We start from the raw sequence: 15,043 nt of genomic DNA on the forward strand, positions 1-15,043 counted from the left end.
CCTATAGGAAAGTTCAACACAGCCTACGTGACTTGTAAATACACCACCAGATTTCATGTAAAACAAATACATCTTAGCCTAGAATATAATTCATTTTTATCTATAACAAAATTAATTTTTGTACGTTAATATTCATGAACTATTTTAAGCCTAAATATTCCTTTTTTTTGAAGATGCCTGCAAAGTCTTAACTATCAAACAAGAAATATGCTGTTTGCAAAGAAAATGATTACAAATGCTCTTTTTCTATTACATGATGTTGAAATAAGATCTAGTAAGGTGGGAAGATTGTACTTTTTGTCCAAACTTTTCCAAGAGTTGATCACCATTGCAGAAAACGATGTTCTAAAAAGGCAACACCACTCATAGCACTTGAGCCAATAGTACATACCTGTGTCATCCACATTGGTAGCCGATGTAAATATTTTTCAGTGAAAATGTAAAATACCATTAATCTTAACATACTTGCAAAGCAAATATCCCATCACATTAATAATTCTATTAAGTTTGTGGTGCAATAATAAGCAATCTATTATGAAAATTACCAACTGAAATTACTTGGAATTCCCAGTTATTTTTTAATCTAGCTTTTCTATGTGACAGTTGGAGATCTCCCACAAAACTCCTCTATTGCCCCCTGTACTGTTATTTCTTTTTTAAATAGAGCTCTAATTTTTGTTGACTACCAGAATGTTTGGTCTCTGTGGTCCTTTTAGATACTGAAGAAAGAATGTATATCTCAACATGTAGTTTCAAGATACAATTTACTTTCTGAAATATTCTGTCTCAACTCCAACCCAAGCAACACAGGGAATTATTTTTACGCACACGCATAAACAAAGTCTTGGTTATTTGCAAGAATATCACACTGTCTCATTTTCTCACTTCAGCAATCTGTAATTTGTCTTGACATGTTATCCCTACTGCAATTAAGGTTATTTCCCTCTTTTTTCTTATCATATATAGACAGGTCTAGTCTATCATTACTTATCCTAGCATAGTTTTTATTCTACTGTCCACCATACCTCTGCTCTTTAATTTTCCTCTAATTCATGTCAGTTGAAATTTTAATTTAGCTTCTTCAAAAATTCTGACTTAGTAATTACTAGGAGGTAAAAACATTGGACTAATTCATCTTCGCTACTTGTATAGTCATGCTAAGCATTATATACTGAAATATAAACTGTGTATTATACCTTTTTGACTTCTAACTTAAAGTAAGAACATTATTTTTTATTTCGTATCATTTCATTTTTAACTTATGTGTACAGGTAGGTTATGTCACAAATTTAATTTCAGAAAAGGAAATATTTATTATAAAAAGAGGTCTTCAGTTCCCAAAAGAACAAAAGGTACATACTATTTTATTAACTTCCCACTCTTGGATCCCTTCTCCCTCTTCTGTGACCTTATCTGTTCAAGGTTCATTCAGGGTGCTCTGCAATTAAGTTTTGCAAATGTTGCTGCCTCTGAAAGTCTCTTCTCTGAAATCCTATAGCTATACTTACTACAAGTAACTGGCACTTAATCTCATACTGTTTTGAACTACCACTGCTGATTTGGGGTGTGCGTATGTGTGTGTGTAATTGTCTCTCAACTAGACTACAAGTTTAGAGAAGCAAAATTGTTGCCATTACCTTTTGAACCCAATCATTATACTCTGCACTAAGTTAGAACTCAATAAATTCTGGTTGAGTCAATAAACTAACGTCTAAACTTTATATGGTAGAATCATTTTTGGCACACCCCTCTACCATAATGCTTGTCAGATCAAACCTCAATTACTTCTTTATATGTCTGACTCTCGGAAACTATTAGATCCCTAGAGAAGGGGGGCATAATTATTCACCTTTGTAATCACAGCATTTAAGAAGACTGACTAGTTAACAGAAATCATCCAGTGAGTGTTTATGAATGACTAGATGAATGTATTAATTAAGCTCATAAGAATGTTTCTGATGTAACTATAAATTACATGAGAGAAATTCATAAGACTGAGTACAATTAAATTCACCATGATAGAGTCTAGTTATTGATTCTTAATTCAATAGTTTAATTATTTAGTGCAAATATGTGCTAAGCACTATTCTAATAGGCAATTGGAATCATTCAATAAATAAAAATACAAAAAATCACATTGCTTGAGGACCATACATTTTACATATTATATATTTTAAAATAATAATATATATATACTCAAGTGTGAGTCAAAATTATTGACAATCTTCATTTCCTCTTCATTTCCTCTAAACTTTTAGGTACTTTCATATTTCAAAATCAAATAAAAATGTTTTCTTCTAATATATTATTTATATTATGTCAAGATTAGCATTCTAAAAGTAATATTTTATTGGAAGCCTTAAATTAAGCTCTCGTTGATTTCAAATTCATGTTTCCTTCTTGACAGTTACATTTCTATAGCTAGAAATTTCTTTTCCTATTTTTGTTCTCTGATCATGGATCTTGGGCTCCCTCTGCTGGCCAGCAGCATTAGCAGGCGAAAGCTAAACAGAAAAAGCTCAGCCAAGGCCCTACCTACTTACTTATCTATTCCCCCATTCATTCAGTCAAAAAGCACTTACTGAATGCCTGTTATATGCCAGGAACCATGGTAGATATTGAAAATACCAAAGAAATAAAACACAATACCAGTCGTTGATATCGTCCTATTCTTTTCATCATAAAATTACCAAGTCACAAAAGATTTCTTGAACCTAAGACTCATGAAAAAGTGCCAACACTCTCCAAGAAAAGATAATTAATTGGTATGTATTTATGCTGAACTACAAAAATAACTATGTCTCCATGGAAAACAGAAAACTCTTATACAATACCGTCTGGAAAGTACTGAAATAAATTTCAAATTTCCATAAACTACTTTGATTGGAATACAGTAAGAGATCTGACACTAAAAGAGAAAAGTGATTTAAGAAGTCTTAGATGAAATTGTGGTCAGTTGTCCCAAGATAAATCAGATATGATCTTGATTCTTCCCTAACTTAGACTTGATTTAAAGATTCACATCACTGCAAGATTATGCTTTACAAAATAAAAATTATTGCACACACTTTCTTTTTCCCCCCTTAATTACATAACTAGCAGTTATCTTATTGATGTGGTGAGCAAACATGATATTTCAGGAATGATATTCCTAAAATGAACATTATCTACATCTAAAGTTTTAATCACAAATGCCCATGCCAGACAGCTAGAATTAGAACACTGCTTAAGCATCGACTAGTGAGTCAGTACAACACACAAACTCACTTTTTTTTATCCAAGAAGTTTTGTCTCTTTGAGCTGTGAGAGTATAAAAATTATAGAAACATGAGAAACTATAGAGGTGGGAATTTTAAGATAAATTAAGATGTTAGAACTTTCTAAAAGCTTCTCTATCCCCACCCTTTTTTAAAATCAAAACCTGCAGTTGTATTTGTCTTTACTAGTAGGCTCTACCCAACAGAAGGTCACATCCCCTCTTTAAAAATTCACTGTGATGCATCAGTTATACAGTGTAGCTTAAACTTAGTCCAACGCTTTTTACATTGTTATACTGTAATAGGACGTCACAGTGGAGAAGGGACACACCTGGGGGATATTTTGACATCCTTTATGGACCTGTTTGACTGTCAAGTGATCAGAGGTGCTATTGATGCAAACTGGGCTAGTTCTGTTAAAGTCCTGTGACCTATAGGAAAGTTCAACACAGCCTACGTGACTTGTAAATACACCACCAGATTTCATGTAAAACAAATACATCTTAGCCTAGAATATAATTCATTTTTATCTATAACAAAATTAATTTTTGTACGTTAATATTCATGAACTATTTTAAGCCTAAATATTCCTTTTTTTTGAAGATGCCTGCAAAGTCTTAACTATCAAACAAGAAATATGCTGTTTGCAAAGAAAATGATTACAAATGCTCTTTTTCTATTACATGATGTTGAAATAAGATCTAGTAAGGTGGGAAGATTGTACTTTTTGTCCAAACTTTTCCAAGAGTTGATCACCATTGCAGAAAACGATGTTCTAAAAAGGCAACACCACTCATAGCACTTGAGCCAATAGTACATACCTGTGTCATCCACATTGGTAGCCGATGTAAATATTTTTCAGTGAAAATGTAAAATACCATTAATCTTAACATACTTGCAAAGCAAATATCCCATCACATTAATAATTCTATTAAGTTTGTGGTGCAATAATAAGCAATCTATTATGAAAATTACCAACTGAAATTACTTGGAATTCCCAGTTATTTTTTAATCTAGCTTTTCTATGTGACAGTTGGAGATCTCCCACAAAACTCCTCTATTGCCCCCTGTACTGTTATTTCTTTTTTAAATAGAGCTCTAATTTTTGTTGACTACCAGAATGTTTGGTCTCTGTGGTCCTTTTAGATACTGAAGAAAGAATGTATATCTCAACATGTAGTTTCAAGATACAATTTACTTTCTGAAATATTCTGTCTCAACTCCAACCCAAGCAACACAGGGAATTATTTTTACGCACACGCATAAACAAAGTCTTGGTTATTTGCAAGAATATCACACTGTCTCATTTTCTCACTTCAGCAATCTGTAATTTGTCTTGACATGTTATCCCTACTGCAATTAAGGTTATTTCCCTCTTTTTTCTTATCATATATAGACAGGTCTAGTCTATCATTACTTATCCTAGCATAGTTTTTATTCTACTGTCCACCATACCTCTGCTCTTTAATTTTCCTCTAATTCATGTCAGTTGAAATTTTAATTTAGCTTCTTCAAAAATTCTGACTTAGTAATTACTAGGAGGTAAAAACATTGGACTAATTCATCTTCGCTACTTGTATAGTCATGCTAAGCATTATATACTGAAATATAAACTGTGTATTATACCTTTTTGACTTCTAACTTAAAGTAAGAACATTATTTTTTATTTCGTATCATTTCATTTTTAACTTATGTGTACAGGTAGGTTATGTCACAAATTTAATTTCAGAAAAGGAAATATTTATTATAAAAAGAGGTCTTCAGTTCCCAAAAGAACAAAAGGTACATACTATTTTATTAACTTCCCACTCTTGGATCCCTTCTCCCTCTTCTGTGACCTTATCTGTTCAAGGTTCATTCAGGGTGCTCTGCAATTAAGTTTTGCAAATGTTGCTGCCTCTGAAAGTCTCTTCTCTGAAATCCTATAGCTATACTTACTACAAGTAACTGGCACTTAATCTCATACTGTTTTGAACTACCACTGCTGATTTGGGGTGTGCGTATGTGTGTGTGTAATTGTCTCTCAACTAGACTACAAGTTTAGAGAAGCAAAATTGTTGCCATTACCTTTTGAACCCAATCATTATACTCTGCACTAAGTTAGAACTCAATAAATTCTGGTTGAGTCAATAAACTAACGTCTAAACTTTATATGGTAGAATCATTTTTGGCACACCCCTCTACCATAATGCTTGTCAGATCAAACCTCAATTACTTCTTTATATGTCTGACTCTCGGAAACTATTAGATCCCTAGAGAAGGGGGGCATAATTATTCACCTTTGTAATCACAGCATTTAAGAAGACTGACTAGTTAACAGAAATCATCCAGTGAGTGTTTATGAATGACTAGATGAATGTATTAATTAAGCTCATAAGAATGTTTCTGATGTAACTATAAATTACATGAGAGAAATTCATAAGACTGAGTACAATTAAATTCACCATGATAGAGAAAATCCCAGAATGAAGGTTGCTAGAATTTTACCTTTCTCTTCACATTATCATTTTTTTCTGACTTCACATCAAATTTTCGATCCTCTTCTCTGCAGAAATGTTCTCTACAAAGTGTAGAAAATTGTCTAAGAGGAAATAAAAAAAAATCAAGCCCATGCTGATGCTAGAAAGATTTTATTCTATTCCAAAAATGGGAGGAATTATATTCAAGGACTAACTTGTGTAGGATTGGAATTCATTCTAAACATCTGATGGAATTTATTCTAATTCAGTTAAGTACAAATGCATCATCGTGAAATCAGTATATGCTCTAAATGGCATCTGATAGTATTAGAATCATTAACATTCACTGTAGAAATTTTAAAAAGAAAAACAGATACACTCAAAATTTAAATCATCTATGTGAACATAACAAAGATTATCACTCTTTCTGAATATTTTGTGGTTTTTATCCATGTATATGTCAACAATTTTACAGAATTGAGATCACAAACAGAAACAGGTGGGAGGGTTTAATTTTTATATTGTAATCAGTGGTTAAAATAAAATCTAATACATAGGCTCCCAAATTTTTAGTCTCAGGATCCCTTTTCACTCAAAAATTATCGAGACCCCCAAAAGGCTTTGTAAATTAAAACTAACAATTTTTTTCTAGACACATATAACTTACCAAGATTGAATCAGGAAGAAATAGAAAGCCTGAATAGACCAATAACAAGCAACAAAATTGAATCAGTAATAAAAAGTCTCCCAAAAAAGAAAGACCCAGGCACCAATGGCTTTATTTCTGAATTTTATAAAACTTAATAACTATCCTTGATTCTCCTCAAACTACGTCTAAAGATTAAAAGGAAGGGAGTCTCAGGACCAGCAGTTGGCCTAATGGCCATGTCAATGGACTCCGATGTAGTCGACCACAGTTCGAGTCTCTGACCCGGTGGCTTAAACTCATGCCGGGCACATGTGCATGCATGTCCAAGATCCCAAGAGGAGAATTGAGAAGGGATTGCAGCATGGCCATCCACCCTGGGGAGTTATTTCTTGCCTTCTGTCTCTCTGTAGCTTTCTGGCAAGTGCACCCCCCGTAACAAAAATCTCTAAAAAAAAAAAAAAAAAAAAGATACAAAATCAACATACAAAAGTTGCTAGCATTTTTATACACTAACAATGAACATACTGAGATAAAATGGAAGAAAGCAATCCCACTTCCAATACCCACAAAAACAATAAGATACTTGGGAATAAACCTAACCAAAGAAGTAAAATTCTTCTATGAGAAAAACTGAAAAACTTTACAAAGACACTGAAAAGAATATAAAAAGTGGGAAAATATCCCATGTTCCTGGATTATAAGAATAAATATAATGGGACCAGCAGTTAGCGTAATGGCTATGTTGCTGGACTCCCATGTAGTCAACCGCGGTTTGAGTACCGGACCTGGTGGCTTAAAATTCACGCTGGGCGCGTATGCGTGCGTGCCCAAGATCCAGAGAGGAGAATGGAGGAGAAGGGATTATGGCGTGGCCATACCCCCCTGGGGGGTGATTTCTCGCTTTCTGTCTCTCTGTCTGTCTCTCTCTGTCTAGCGAGCACACATGCCCTAAGACAAAAACCTCTCCAAAAAAAAAAAAAAAAAAAGAATAAATATAATCAAAATGTCAATCCTACCCAAATTAATCTATAAGTTCAATGCAATTCCCAGAGACGCAAATGCAACTACCAGGATATTCTTCACAGAAACAGAAAAAGTAATCATAAAATTTGCCTAGAATTATAAAAGGCCCCATATCACCAAAGCAATACTGTGCAAAAAGAATAAAGTAGGACCACATCTCACTTCCTGACCTCAAAATGTATAAAGCTGTGAAAATGAAACAGCATGGTATTGATCCAAAAACAGGCAAGTAAACCAATGGAACAGAATTGGAAGCCCAAAAATGAACCCCAAAACATACAGCCAGCTGATTTTTGACAAAAAGAACAAGATAATCCAGTGAGAAAAAGAAAATATCTTAAGCAAATGGTGCTGGGGAAGCTGGATATCCACCTGCAGAAGAATGAAACTAAACCCATCTCTCTCACCATTAACAAAAATCAACTAAAAATGCATCAAAGATCTAAACATAAATCCTCAAACTATAAACCTACTGGGAGAAAACTCTTGGAGACCTAGAAGTAGGCAAATCCTTCTTAAGGAAGATCCCTAAAGCACGGGCAATAGTTCCAAAAATAGACAAGTGAAACATTAGGCTTCAACACACCAAAAGAAACAATAGTCCTACCTTTTCCTCCACCCAGATAGGACAAGCAAATCACCAGCCATCTATATCTGAGTTCATCTATATCTGAGTTCAGAGAAGCTCTAACACACCACGCGGTTTTTATTTCCTGCTTTAAATTTGTTTTTATCTTTTTAAATTGTTTTTGTCTTGTTTTTCTTTTCTTTTCTTTTGTTGTCTTTCCCTTTTCCTTTTCTTTTTACCTTCCTCACTTTCTGCTCAGCCTCTACACAATGAGGTCTAGGTGCACAGTAGTCAAATATCTGAATACTTTTAGGTCAGACTAATCTTCTATTTCCATTAATCTGCTGTATAAAGGGAGAAAAATGGTATTCTTTAGATTGTAGGCCACCTCCTCCTACATGCCTCTGAAAACTCAAATTTAACTGCAAACACTAGGAAAAAAAATGTATAATCCATCAGATGATCAGAAACCACAAAAGAGGCACAAGAAATATGAAAAAAAAAAAAAAAACAAGAAAATACCTCTCACCTAAGGGAAAAGAATAACTCCTGATCCTCCATAGACAATACAATCTGGAAATGTCAGATAAAAAATTTAGAATATTCATAGTGACAAAGGTAACAGAGATGCAGGAGAAGAAAGACAATAAATGCTCAAAGATGCAGGAGAAAGGAGACAATGAGTTCCAGGAGGTGAGGAAGTTCTTGCACTATCTGAAAGAGAAAATACATACCAAAAATATAAACAAGCAGAATTGTTGGAGATAAAAGGTGAAATACATAAAATCAAAACCTCCCTTGAAAGTATTAAAAGCAGATTAGATCATGCAGAAGATCGAATCTCAGATGTAGAAAATAGAACCTTTGACCTAGAAAACTTCACCAAAAAGACTGAGAAAATAATATCCTCATTTTTTTTCTCAAAAAATGAGAATAACATACAAGTAATACCAGATACCATTAAATGGCCAAACATCTGGATCATCAGTACTCCAGAAGGTGAAGAAACTAACAAGGGCATTGAAAGAGATATTGACCTGCAAGAGATGAGGAAGTCCTTCCATGATATGAAAGAATTGGATACCATAAAGAAGAATCACATAGAACTGTTGGATATGAAACCTGTAATACAGGAAATCTAAACCTCCCTCGAAAGTATTAAAAGTAGGTCAGACCATGCAGAAGATCAAATCTTGTAAGTAGAAGGCAAAACCTTTGACCTAGAAAAAGTTATCCAAAATACTAAAATAAACAGCCAAGAAAAATGAAGATAATATACAAGAAATAATAGATACCATGAAACACCCAAACATTTGAATAATTGGTATCCGAGAGGGTGAAGGCACTAATAAGGGCATTGATAATCTACTCCATGAAATCCTGGAAGAAAACTTTCTATGTCTAGACAGTCCTCAAACATTCAGACCCAAGAAATACCAAGAACCCCAAATAGAATCAATCCAAGAAGATCCTCTCCATGGCATTTGATACTAAGATTGGCCAAAACCACAGATAAAGACAAGATACTAAAATGGGCAAGAGAGAAATGTCAAGTCACTTACAAAGGATATTCCATCAGGCTAACACTGGACCTCTCATCACATACAATGCAAGCAAGGTAAAAATGAGGAAATACATTCAAAGTGTTAGATGAAAAACAATTACAGTCAAGAATACTATACCTGGCAAGATAATCCTTCTTGGAAAACAAGATTAAAATGTTCTCTGATAAACAAAACCTGAAAATATTACCAATTCCAGACCAGCTCTTCAAGAAATTCTAAAAGGAGTACTATACCAGGAAAACTAAAGACAGACAGACAGCAATAAGAGAACAAAAACCACCCAAGAATATGGCAAACTTAATGGTAGGGACAATCCTGGAAATGTCAATAATGTTGACTGGTAATGGAATAAATTCTCTGATCAAGAGACAGAGACTGGCTGAATGGATTAAAAATCAGAAACCCTCCATCTGCTGCCTACAAGAAACCCATCTCATGGATAAAAACATACATAGATTAGAAGTGAAGGGCTGGAGGGACCAGGAGTTGGAGTAATAGTTATGCCATTGGACTCCCATGCAGTTGACTATCATCCTTCCTCCTTGGACTCCAGGTTGGTTGCCTGGGACTTTAAGGCGAACCCACACCCCTCCCCACCCGAAACCCGGATCGAGCCGGCCAGCAGTTCCGGACCCCAGGCGGACTGAGGCTGCAGGCCCGACCCTACCGCAACTCCACGTATCCCCACCATCCTTCCTCCTTGGACTCCAGGTTGGTTGCCTGGGACTTTAAGGCGAACCCACACCCCTCCCCACCCGAAACCCGGATCGAGCCGGCCAGCAGTTCCGGACACCAGGCGGACTGAGGCTGCAGGCCCGACCAACCTGGTACTGTCATTCATTGTCTGATCCATTTCCACTAGCCTTTGGAGTGTTTGAATTTTGGTGAGTTGAGTAGCGCGCGGTGCGCGATTTTCTTTTTCCATTTTGTTTTTCTTTGCTCTTGGGGTGTTGCTTGTTTGGTCAGTTGAAGGCTCACTACTCCTTAGAAACAGCGAGCACTTTGGGCCTTCCAGGGCTAGTGGCAACAGTTAATGGTAATTGTGAGTAATAGGTAGGCCAACCATAAGAGAAATCATCAATCTTCTAAGCCTGTACAACTTTTATGAATCAGAGATACCTGAAATAAGTTGGCAAGAAACATATAGATTACCTGATGACTAAAAACAATCGCAAAGGCTCAAGAAATATGAGCAACCAACAAAAGGCCTCTCCGTCAAGGGAAATCATCAATCCTACATCACCCACAGTCAATACAATGGACGTCGTGGACATGTCTGATAAGGAATTCAGAATATTTGTAGTGACCAAACTAACTGAGATGGAAGAGAAAAGAGACAAGGAGCTCCAGGAGATGAGGAAGTCCTTTAATGACTTGAAAGAAGAAATGGATACCCTAAACAAGAACCAGATGGAACTTCTAGGTTTGAAGAATGTGATAGAGGAAATCAAAACCTCCCTTGAAAGCATTAAATGTAGGTTAGACCAGGCAGAAGACCGAATCTCTAACGTAGAAGACAAAACATCTGACCTAGATAAAAGTATCAAGAAGATTGAGAAAACAACCATGAAAAATGAGGATAATATACGAGGAATACTGGACACCATCAAGCGCCCCAACATTCGGATAATTGGTATTCCGGAGGAGGAAGAAAATAATAAGGGCCTGGAAAATTTATTCCATGAGATCCTGGAAGAAAACTTTCCAAATCTAGAAAGGCATTCAAATATCCAGACCCAAGAAATACAGAGGACCCCAAGTAGAATCAACCCAAGAAGATCATCTCCAAGGCACATCATAGCCAGACTGGCAAAAACAACAGATAAAGACAAGATACTAAAGTTGGCAAGAGGGAAACGCCAGGTTACTTACAAAGGTCACCCCATCAGGCTAACATCGGATCTCTCAGCAGAAACAATGCAGGAAAGGAAAGAATGGGGAAGCATAGTCAAAGTGTTGAGTGAAAAACAATTTCAACCAAGAATACTATACCCGGCAAAATTATCTTTTATATGGGAAAAAAAGATAAAAACATTCTCAAATAAACAAAATTTGAAGGAATTTACCAACACCAGACCAGCTCTTCAAGAGGTTTTGAAGGGAGTACTATACCAGGAAAACTAAAAAATCAGAGACAGTTATACGAGAACAAAAAACAACTAAGAAAATGGCTCACTTAATGATAGGATCAGGTATGGAAATATCGATAATTACATTGAATGTCAATGGATTAAATTCCCCAGTTAAGAGACATAGACTAGCTGAATGGATAAGAAAACAGAAACCCTCTATCTGTTGCCTACAAGAAACTCACTTTATGGATAAAGATATACATAGACTAAAAGTCAAGGGCTGGAAAAAGATATTCCATGCAAATGGAAATCAGAAAAAGGCTGGAGTAGCGATATTGATCTCAGACAAAATAGATTTTAAAACAAAGACTGTAAGAAGAGACAAAGAAGGGCATTATATAATAGTAGATGGGGTAATCCAGCAAGAAGATATAACCCTTATAAATATCTACGCACCCAACTCAGGTGCGCCTAAATATGTGAAGGAAAGACTGCTGGAGCTAAAAGGAGACATAGGGAAAAATACTATAATTGTTGGAGATCTCAACACCCCGTTATCTCCTATAGACAGATCTTCTAGACAGAAAATAAATAGAGAGATACAGGACTTAAATGATACTATAAATGGAATGGGCTTGACAGATATCTATAGAACTTTCCACCCTACATCCACAACATATACATTTTTCTCACCCCGACATGGAACCTTTTCAAAGATAGATCATATATTAGGACACAAATCAAGCCTTTACAGATTCAAAGGCATAGAAACTGTACCCAGCATCTTCTCTGACCATGATGGAATTAAACTCAAGATTAATTTCAAGAAACAACCCCGAAAACACACGAACACATGGAAACTGAACAACCTACTTCTGAATGACTTCTTCACTACTGAAGAAATTAAGGCTGAAATAAACAAATTTATGGAAACAAATGATAATGAGGACACAAGTGTCCAGAACCTATGGGACACAGCAAAAGCAGTCATAAGAGGGAAATTCATAGCAATTAGTGCACATAAGAAAAGGATGGAAAGATGGCAAGTAGATAACTTATCATCATGCCTCAGAGAACTGGAAAAACAACAACAAACGAACCCCCAAAATGCCAGGCGAAAAGAAATAATAAAGGTTCGAGCAGAAATAAATGAAATAGAAAATAAACGAACCATACAGAAAATAAATGAAAGCAAAAGCTGGTTCTTTGAAAAGATCAACAAGATTGATACTCCATTGGCTAGACTGATCAAGAAGAAGAAAGAAAGAAACCAGATTAATCAAATATGTGATGAAACAGGCAATATTACCACGGACATAGCAGAAATACATAATATCATTAGAGGATACTATGAGCGACTTTACGCCAACAAACAAGATAACCTGGAGGAGATGGACAAATTCCTGGATGCATATAAACTACCAAGATTGGATCAGGAAGACATAGAGAATCTGAATAGACCTATAACAAGCCAGGAGATTGAATCAGTAATTAATAATCTCCCAACAAAGAAAAGCCCAGGCCCAGATGGCTTCACTTGTGAATTCTACAAAACTTTCAAGGAAGAATTAACCCCTATCTTACTAAAATTATTTCTAAAGATTCAAAAGGAAGGAAACCTTCCAAATTCATTTTATGAAGCCTCCATCATCCTCATCCCCAAAACAGATAAGGATATGACAAAAAAGGAAAACTACAGACCAATATCATTGATGAATATAGATGCGAAAATTCTCAACAAGATACTCGCAAATCGTATCCAACAACATATAACAAAGATCATTCATCACGACCAGGTAGGCTTTATACCAGGGATGCAAGGGTGGTTCAATATACGCAAGACCATAAATGTAATACACCACATTAACAGAAAGAAAGATAAAAACCATATGATCATCTCAATTGATGCGGAGAAAGCGTTTGATAAAATACAACATCCTTTTATGATTAAGACTCTCAGTAAGATTGGTATAGAAGGGTCATTTCTGAACACAATAAAAGCAATCTATGAAAAACCTACAGCTAATATTATACTGAATGGGGAAAAGCTGAAAGCTTTTCCTCTGAAAACAGGTACTAGGCAAGGCTGCCCACTTTCTCCACTGCTCTTTAATATAGTACTGGAAGTCTTAGCTATTGCAATCAGAGAAGAGAACAGTATTAAAGGCATTCGAATAGGCAAAGAAGAGTTGAAAATATCTTTATTTGCAGATGACATGATGGTATACTTAGAAGACCCAAAGGTATCCATGAAAAAACTGCTTGAAGTAATAAGTGAATACAGTAAGGTGGCAGGATACAAAATCAATATCCAAAAATCTATAGCATTTCTATTTATGAACAACAAGTTGAATGAAGCAGAGCTGAAGAAAGGAATCCCTTTCACCGTAGCCACAAGATGTATAAGATATCTAGGGATAAACCTAACTAAGAAAGTCAAAGACCTTTATAAAGAAAACTACGAGAATCTTAAAAAAGACATTGAAAGTGACATAAAAAAGTGGAAGGACATCCCATGCTCCTGGATTGGTAGAATTAACATAATCAAAATGGCAATTCTACCCAAATTAATCTACATGTTTAATGCAATTCCAATCAAAATACCAGAGATATTCTTCAGAGATCTAGAAAAGACAATTATAGAATTTGTCTGGAACCATAAAAGACCTCGTATTGCAAAAGCAATCCTGCGTAAGAAGAATGGAGTAGGAGGCATATCACTCCCTGATCCCAAGATATACTATAAAGCTGTGGTCATCAAAACAGCATGGTATTGGCATAAAAACAGACATGTGGACCAATGGAAGAGAATAGAGACCCCAGAAATAACTCCCAAAGCTTATAGCCAACTGATCTTTGACAAAGGATATCAGTCAATCCATTGGGAAAAGGAAAACCTCTTTAGTAAATGGTGCTGGAAAAACTGGGTATCCACCTGCAGAAAGATGAAACTGAACCCCCATCTTTCACCATTAACAACAGTCAACTCAAAATGGATCAAAGATCTGAACCTAAGACCTCAGACAATAAAACTACTTGTGGAAAATGCTGGGGAAACTCTGGGAGACATTGGAGTAGGCAAAGACTTCTTAAATAAGACTCCCAAAGCACAGGCAATAATCCCTAAAATAGACAAGTGGGACTATATTAGACTAAGAAGTTTCTGCACAGCAAAGGACACAGTAACAAGTGTGAACCGACAACCCTCAGAATGGGAAAATATTTTTGTTAAATATGCCTCAGACAAGGGACTGATAACGAGAATACATAGGGAACTCAAGTGCCTTATGCGAAAAAAAATGATTAACCCGATTAAAAGATGGGAAAGTGAGCTGAACAAAAGTCTCTCTAAGGAAGACATACGAACAGCCAAAAAGCATATGAGGAAATGCTCGACATCCCTCATCATAAGGGAGATGCAGATAAAAACCACAATGAGATACCACCTAA

General features: G+C 35.6%; 1 long non-coding RNA gene across 1 annotated transcript in view; it reads right to left on the reverse strand.

The window, feature by feature from the left end:
* Window positions 1-5,751: 5,751 nt before the first annotated feature.
* LOC102493598 (uncharacterized) overlaps window positions 5,752-15,043 on the reverse strand; it is an 86,551-nt gene continuing 77,259 nt past the window's right edge. Inside the window, exon 3 of the long non-coding RNA XR_003548477.1 lies at window positions 5,752-5,838. This is a non-coding gene — a long non-coding RNA (uncharacterized LOC102493598). The remainder of the gene's footprint in view (window positions 5,839-15,043) is intronic.

This window comes from Tupaia chinensis, unplaced genomic scaffold (genome assembly GCF_000334495.1).
Source record: "Tupaia chinensis unplaced genomic scaffold, TupChi_1.0 Scaffold000086_1, whole genome shotgun sequence".
NCBI lineage: Eukaryota > Metazoa > Chordata > Mammalia > Scandentia > Tupaiidae > Tupaia > Tupaia belangeri.